The sequence below is a fragment of the Dipodomys spectabilis genome, unplaced genomic scaffold (genome assembly GCF_019054845.1).
Source record: "Dipodomys spectabilis isolate Male_0828 unplaced genomic scaffold, ASM1905484v1 ptg001182l, whole genome shotgun sequence".
NCBI classification, from domain to species: domain Eukaryota; kingdom Metazoa; phylum Chordata; class Mammalia; order Rodentia; family Heteromyidae; genus Dipodomys; species Dipodomys spectabilis.
The window spans coordinates 1-8,883 of record NW_024871859.1 but is presented as its reverse complement, the minus strand read 5'-3'; the positions used below and the strand labels follow the sequence as shown (position 1 = coordinate 8,883).

At 42.5% G+C, this 8,883-nt stretch overlaps 2 pseudogenes; both read right to left on the bottom strand.

Annotated features, from left to right (window-relative positions):
- Positions 1–202: 202 nt before the first annotated feature.
- Positions 203–1,213, bottom strand: LOC122102985 (annotated as a pseudogene).
- Positions 1,214–1,327: 114 nt separating this feature from the next.
- On the bottom strand, positions 1,328–1,799 carry LOC122102986 (annotated as a pseudogene).
- Positions 1,800–8,883: the final 7,084 nt, after the last annotated feature.

Here is an 8,883-nt window from a genome sequence, read left to right as displayed (position 1 = left end):
TCATACATAACTCTCTTTTCATCCTGCAGTAAAGATCAAAGCAGCAGCAAATGGAGATGAAAACAGATGATCTCCAGAGTCACAACTTAAGAAGGTTTCAGAGGATGGGGATTTTCCCTTGACTCATTTTCCACTTTCTTCTGATAGCTCGTAACTGTAGGGGTGATGTTGACAGTTTTAGGAATTTTTGTTTTTCTCCAGATTCAAGTCTTATCTCTGCTTAGTTTGCTTCTCTATGCAGTATTTGACTTGCTCAGCTCCTGCCTGATTGCATCAACGAACTCCTCTTTCAGCTTGGTTAGTTCTTTTCTCATCTCATCTAAAATATCGTGCTTCAGTCTGTCACAGTCAAGGCTTTCTGTCTGGACCCGGTTGGCACTGGGCTGGGACAAGGGTGTGGACTTATAATGGTTCATAGGACCTGTTGTCAAAAACAATCTGATTTTTCCTTGGAGAATCTCATCTGGAGATGACGGGTGACTTGCTGCCATTCATTGTATTTGTTCTTTCCCAAGGTTTCCTGGTTGGTTCAGGTGTACTTGTTGATGAGACCTTAGAAGTTACAGGTTCTGATTCTTCATTTTTTGCTTCTATTGTTGATCCCTTTTCAGCCATTCTCCTCCTTCTGGCCATCAGGAGACTCATTTCCTCCATTAAGCTGCTACCTGCCAAGGGAACGGGTCCATTTCCACCACCCATGTCTGTTTTAGCTGACACGGAGTTCACATCTGTGAACACCGGGCAAAGAGGCATCTTCCACCCGTGACAATTTCCTAAGCTTTGCTCCAGCAATCGCAACTGCAAGTCCAATTAAAGGACGATTGTCTTCTGAAAAGGATCCTGAAAAAAAATCTGGATGCAGGAAGGGAGGGGCAGGAGGTGGTACAGGAGAGGGGCTTGATTAGGAAGAGGGTGTGGGGGAGGAGGGCTAATGGATAGCAGTGGGGGTGAAGGAGGAGGTTCTGGGGGAGGAGAGAATACAGAGGCCTGGGCTGGATCTGGTGGGAGTGTTGGAGGAGATGGAGGTGCAGGTGGTCCCAAGATAACACCCTGCGGGGCTGGAGCCTCCGACAGCAGAGACTTCCTGAAAGCCTGGCTCAGAAGCAGAGGGGTCTCCCAGCTCAGAGTTTACAGGGGTCTCCACAAAGGCAGAGGTGGCAGTACTCGCCACTCTGCTCTCTTGATCCCATTCCACTTGCTCCAGCTGCTCCATCTGCTCCCGCTCCAGCTGCTCCACCACTCTCTTTCCAACCTCTCTCTAGCCTCCCTCTCTCTACCTTTCTCTCTCTGGTCTTTCCCTCTCCATTCTTTCTCTCTCCAGCCTGTCCCTCTCCAGCTCCTTCTGACGTTTCTGTTCTTGCAGTTGTCTTCTTTGGATGTCCAACTCTTCTTGGGATGGGCCATTTTGAACTTGATCAGGCAGATGTGAATTTTATCTAGGCAATTTTGGTCCTGCCTCCTGTGAATTCAGCACTTCTAAGGCATGCATCATTGCACTTGCGAAGACATTAGCATCCTCTTTGCTGCCATAGTTAAGACTATACACCTGCCTGGCATCTCGCCACTGGTGGAAGGTCTGTGTTGCTTGATTATACTTTAATCCTTTGGGGATGGCACAGCTGATCACCAACTGATGATCCTGGATCTTCCTGCCCAGCACTCTGAATGTGTTGTTGCATGTATGGTGATAGATATGAACTCTGCTGAACCCAGTTGAACCACAGCTGGCACCCACTTTTATTGGCATCATCACAAACCAATGCAGCAGCTCTTCCCTGACAGATACTCTGTTCACTCATTGAGCCGGCGGGACTGATGGATGCGGCACGGGATTGGGCTCCTCTGGAACGGCAGGGTTGGCTCATTCAGTGCTTCTCTGCTACACTGGCAGCCAGCTACTCCATCACCTGATGTTGCGTCGGCCAGGCCTGGGTTGCAGGGTAGGTGGGCCGCTTTGGCTGCCTGCTGCTGCCGCTGCTGCTGCACAGGCCCCTGAGGACCGCGAGGACCAAGAGGACTGCAGCTGTCCCAGCCGTGGGAGGAGAGTGGGGCGTACGAGGCGCTGGTGCGGGATGTGTGGAACACTCAGGCTCTGCCCTCGCCCCCGCCCTCCCCTACCGCTGTCGCCCTCCCCCTCTCTTCCCCCGTATAAGTAAACTTTTATATCTTACAAAAATAACTTTTAGCTGGGGACTGGTGGCTCATGCCTGTAATCCTACTCAAGAGGCTGACATCGAGGATCACAATTTGAAGCCAACATAGGTAGAAAAGTCTGTGAAATTCTTATTTCCACTACACTACCAAATATACTAGAAGTGTGGCTATGACTCAAGTAGTAAAGTGCTAGCTTTCATCAAATGATCTCAGTGCCCAGGCCACGAGTTCAAGCCCCTGGACTGGTACAAAAAGAAAAGTTTCATTAGTTTACATTATACTAGGATTATGGTGTGAGACACCAGTGCTGGGATTAAGAAACAACTTTTGTAGTAGCTACCACTTTTGATCTTTTCCCTAGGAGTTTTTATGATTGTTTTTATCCATGCCTTATATTTACATTCCACTAATGGGATTATTTTTTTGGTTGGAGGCACATTTCAATAATTCAATAACATATCAAAAACACATTTTTAGTTATTTTAAATAGAGAAGGGAAACATATGATGAGTCTGAGCCCAGCAGAGAATGAATGATGGTTTGATTGCAGATATGTGGAATGTATTCCAGGATGTGGGAACCTACCAATTTGGGTGCTTCAGTTATCAGGTCTTCCTGAAGCTTCACAATAAACTTCTATGATGTCATAGCTACCTTTGCTATCACAACCGATAGGTGTCAGGCACTGATCTCACCCTTAGGTGGACTTAGATACACAGGGAGGAAAACATAATATTTAGAAGAAATGACGGTTTACCATAAGACCACAGTTTGATGAGCTTTCCTGATTGAACTTTGAGATTTCATGAGCAGAACAGGCTCATCTCCACACAAGACTACTAAGCACTGAGGACCAGGCACTATTGTAGGCAACTAGAGAGACAGATGTGAATACAGATGTGAATGGCCTGCCTCCATGCACATGTCATGCTGTTGGAGAAAACCATAAATCAAAATGATAATGTCAATAAATCAGAAGGATGGTCATGTGGGGAGACAGCTTCACTTTGAGGATTGGAGGAAAAGACATGATATAATAGTAGGAGGCATCATCCATGCAATTATTGCTTTTCCAGGTTGGCTCCAATCTCAATCACAGATCTCATCCTCCTGAGTTGCACACTATAGGTGTCAGGCACCTGCAGTGGGCTCTTTGATATAAATATAACAAATGTGTGTTAAGTTTCTTGGAAGTTTTTTGTGAGAAAGGTTAAAAATTAAACATATTATGCACCCTAAACTTTCTTTTCACTATCTTCTAATTATTTCAGTATGAGCAGTCTTACTCACTTTTTGGAAAAGTCAAGACATTTTTTTTTTCATTGTTCAAATCCTGGGGAGGGAATAAAAATGACAGCTTCTTTGCCAAAGTACTAGAATGTACTAGTCATTTTAACTGACCAGTTTTGCCAAATAATATGTCTTGCCCTTCATGGATTTTTCATCTTCAATAATGTTAGATGAATAAAATTATAAATAGGAGAAAAGCAACCACATAGTAGCAAATTTATCACAATGACATATATAAGCTGTCCACTTTTTACCAAATGAAAACAGTTGCCACAAGCATTAAAAATTTGAATAAAAACTTGGAGATTCTTCCTCTTCATACAGTTGTTTTTTTTCTTTTTTCCTTCTTGTTTTGTTTGTTTGTTTTGGTTGGTTGTTGGCCTTGACCTTTTGGTCTGGGGGCAGTCCCTCAGCTATTCAGCTCAAGGAGAGTGCTCTACCACTTGAACCACAGCACCACTTCTGGTTTTCTGGTGGTTTTTTGGAAGTAGGTCTCACAGAGTTTCCTGACCAGACTGGCTTTGAACTGCAATCCTCAGATCTCAGCTTCCTCAGTAGTAGGATTGCAGATGTTAGCCACCAGCAACTGGTCAAAATAGTATTTTTTTCAATTTGGCTAGCTTGAATGATTGCCAAGGAAATAAATAGACCGTAAAATTGTTAATTTGTGCTAAAATTTGCAATAGTTTTACCTTGACGAGTAATGAAATATTTAGAATTACATATTTTGAGAAAATGTAGCTGATTAGCTTTTATTGATTTAAAATACTAATATACAACTCTTTTTTATTTAAAATACTAAAATATATCTCTCTTTGTAGACACTGAATTCTGAGTTCAAAACTTGTACTTGTTGGCAGTCACTCTGAGAGTTAATTCTGTCAGCTCATTTTTAAATCAATCATAGATTAAATAACTTGAAGCTTACAAGGTGTCTTTTGGTAAGAATAAGTGAAATAAGCCTAAACTCCTGCCTTTCGAGTAACAGAAGAAATCCTAACGTCTAGAATGTATAGACTCACACAAAGAACACTTTGTGTGAAACACACAAAGAACATTAAGGGAAAAGAACAAATAATCTTATCAATAAATAGGTAAGTGAATTGACTAGATAGGTCCCAAATTAAATATAGATGTCTACAGAATACACGAAAAATATTCAATGTCTTTAGCAATCAAGGAAATGCAAATCAAATATATGTTGAAGTTCCATCTCTGCCTAATGAGAATGCCTATTATCAACGAATACACAAATACTGGCAAAGAGGTGGGGAAAGACACTCTACACAGTGTTGGCAATTAAGTGAATCAATGTAGCCACAACAGAAATCAGTGTGGAAATTCCACCCAGGAAATCCTACATATACACCTGAAGAAATTTAAGTCAGCGTTATAGTAGAGCTGTGTGCACACACACTTTTTACAGCAGGATTCAAAATAGTCATGTTTTAGAATAAGCCACCACAGGCAGGAAAGTATGTACAACTGTTATCTCCAATTAACAATAAAAACAAATCTGTGAATAGAGCTGTAGATCAAGTGGCAGAATACCAGCCTTGATGGATAAAAAACCAAGCAAGAGATGAAGACCCTAGGGTCTAGCCTCAGGACTGCCAAATGTGCATGTACGCATGCAGTGCCCCCCTCCCCCGCACAATGCTGTCTATATTTTTTAGCCAAGCTTCTTATTCCCCTATGATTCATGCACCTATGACAGAGCTAAATATAATGGGAAAGTGATATTTAAAATGGAAAACTTATACTGAATACCCAGGTATATTTCTCATTTTTTTTTTGTAGTCACTGGGCTTGATCTCACAACCTGAGTGCTTTCCTTGAGCTTTTTCACTGAAGGTTGGCTCTCTACAACTTGGAGCTACAGTTCAACTTCCGGTTTTGTGATGGTTCATTGTAGATAAAGAGTCTTAAGGACTCAGTCCTCCACACACTTTCTAACGGTAATTCGCAGATTTCAGCTTCCTGAATTGATAGAATTACAAGCTTGATCCACCAACACTGGGCTAGAACCTGAGGATTTTCACCATTGCTCATTGGAAGAATTCAATTCTTTTTCCTCCGGAATGCTTGCCATGCATATTTCTCTCTGGATAGCAATTGAGCAAAGAGAGAGGTTCCAGTAGCTCACACCTATACATCTTATCTACAGAAAAGTCCGATATCTGAGGATAGTCGTTCAAAGCCAGCCCAGACAGCAAAATCTGGTAGACTTTTCATCCTAATTAACCACAAAAAAGCTGTATGCTGAGCTGTGCCTTAATCAGTAGAGCTCTATGTTGATCAAATACCTCAGGGATAGACCTCAGGCACTGAGTTCAAACCCCAAGATCAGTGAACACGGTTACACACATGATGTGCATACACACACACACACACACACACAATTTTATAAAAGAGTTCTCAAACCTAACAAGGTGCCATTCTAATCCCTTAATGTCATGCTTTGCTTGGGCTGCAATCCATGCTGGTAAACAGCATCTACAGGGATTAAGAAGCTCAGAGCCAATCTGGACCCACTCAGACCGGAAGCAGGAGTGAAGTAACACAAGCATGAGGACCCCACTCACTCACACTGGAAGGAGGAGTGAGGTGACACAGGCATGCGGCCCCCACTCATCCAGAGGGGACATAGGAGTAAGGTGACACAGACAATGGCAACTACCCAGCCAGACCAGAAGCAGGAGTGTTGTGGTGAAAGCCCACAGCCCCCACTCACCCAGACCAGAAGCAGGAGTGAGGTGTGCAGTCAAATGGCCTTACCCACCCAGACCGGAAGTGGGAGTGAAGTGACACAGGCATATGGTCAGACTTATCCTTCCAGGAAGCAGAAGTGAGGTGACGGTAGCATGCCACACCAAAGGAGCCTCACGAACCATGGTGGCCCCCTGAGAAGGAAGGTAAGGTTCTATGTCAATCCAGCCTTCTTTCCTGGCCTTTTATGAAGGGCTGCTGGGTTCAATGGTGCACTCAGTAGGTCATAGGGCTCAAGCTATGGACACTGCTGTCCTCTCCCAACTGGTACTGCACCTGCTGCAGCTTTGGCAGCAAACTTAATAAGTTCTAATTCACAGAATGTATACCATGAACCATTAGTGCCTTCAGGTACCATGTGACACTTGCTAGTCACTTAATATTACAGTTGCCAATGTCTTAAGTGCTTTCTGAAGAGCGGGAGAAGGGGTCATATATCCAACTGTTCAAAAATGCCTTTGGATGACACTGTATTGGCCCAAGAATGAGTCGACACAGCTGGTATCCAGGTATTTTGGGAAATTCTTTTTGGCCATGCTTTCTGTTTGGCCTTGGAGAGTCTAAGGCTTTTCTTTGTTGACACATAAGATGGGAAAGTAATTGCTAAGGCTTATATAGTCAGGAGCCATTTCCTTCCTGCCCTTCTGAGATGGCATCTCACTACATAGCCAAGACAGCCTTGAACTTAATGTGTTTCTGCCTCAGCCTCCCAAGTGATGGAATTACAGGCTTACACCACCATGCCCAACTATCTGTCATGGGCCATTTGAAATAGAAAAATCATGACATGTGTTCTATATCTACTAACACTCTTGTGCAAAGATCAAATAACTTACAGCCTGGTTGTTAAGAATATAGACTCAAATTCAACTGAATTTCAAATAAAATTCTGGTTTCTTACCTGCTTTTGGTTAAAGAGGAAGACACTATATCACTGAGCTTTATTCACTTGTATACAAATGTGAATGGAGCCAAGAACAGGTGGCTCATACCTACAATCTTACTCAGGAGGCTGAGATGGAAGGATTGTGTTTCAAAGCCAGCCCAGGCAGAAAAGGCCATATGAGATTCTTAGTTCCAATTAATCCCTCAAAAACCATAAGTGGGCTGAGAAGGTGGCTCAGTAGAAGTGTGCTTTCCTTGCATGCATGAGGCCCTCGGTTGGAATCCTCAGAATCACATAAGAAGAAAAAGCCGGAAGTACACTATGGCTCAAATGGTAGAATGCTAGCCTTAACCTGAAGAGATGAGACACAGCACCCAGTCCCAGAGTTCAGGCCCCACGACTAGCAAGAATAACAACAACAACAAAATAAAACAGAAATGGAGCTGTGGCTCAAGTGGTGGAGTGCTAGAAAGTGGATCAGGGAGAGCCCCCAGGCCCTGAGTTCAAGCTCTATGACCAACTAAACAAAAACAAAAGCAGAAATGGAGCTGTGGTTCAAGAAGTAGAGTTCTAGAAAGTGAATCAGGACCAGGACCTGAGTTCAAGCACCACAATATACAATTGGATACTGGTATTTCCCATCTCCTAAGGTTGTCATGATTATCCAATGAACAGAATTTTTTGAGCATTTCCTATTGAAAAGAGGGGTTTTTAATGACCAGCAAGTGATTTATGATGCTGCAGAGCATGCAATGGATACCCTCTACTTCAGTGGAGAATTGAATGTTAATTTTGTGAGTCCAGAAGCCAAACTGATGAGCCAGATACTCTTTTGGAAAATGGTTTCATATGGTAGACACAGTTTCCCACATGTCAGTTTGCTGTTCTGCTTCTAGTCAGAAGATCTCTAAGACTCAGGAAAGGATTCAAGCTCTCTGTTAAACCATGCTGTAGCCATTTTATTTTTATTAAAGGAATAAGTAATCTAGATATTGGTGGCTCATGCCTATTATCCTCGCTGCTTAGGAACCTGAGATCTGAGGATCATGATTTCAGACCAGCCCACGCAACAAAGTCCATGAGACTTGTCTCCAATTAAGCAGTGATAAACCCAGAAGAAGAGGTATGGGTTAATAGAGTATCTTTCCTAAGAAAAAGCTCTATTTAAGCTGTCCCTTATGTTGGGACATTGCCACCTACAATACTTCCGGACCATGTCTTCCTTTAGTGTGTTGGCCTATGGCTTGGCTTTCACTCCTGTGGATATAGGCTGTTTGGCCATCCACCTTGGGGGTGGAATGATCCGTTTATTGAAAATATTGCCCAGAAAAAACAACTATGATATAAACAATGTTTGACAAGTTGTTAAGTCCAAAGTTACAGTGGTAAGGATGATTATTGTTTAGCTTTTTTCATTAAATAGTTAATTACTTTTTAAAGTTTATCTGCTTATTTAATGCTATGTAGGAAACCAAAAGTTAATATTTGGGTTTTTTGGTGAAATTTGAAACTAGGCAAGTAAAAGTACTCATTGTCCCCAAATTCAACATTTAAAAATATTAAAACATTGTTCATATGTTTTAGTCACCAGAAATTTGGGACAGGCATGGTAGCTCACACTTGGATTGCTAGCTGCAGAGAGGATTATTAGGATTTGAGGCTAGCCTAGGCAAACATTCACTTTATTGGATCTCAATCAATATCTGAACCAAAATCATTGTGCTTTTAATTTCATCTACTCAGAAAGGGTAAAGAGAAGGATTGTGATCCATTCTGGCCTGCTC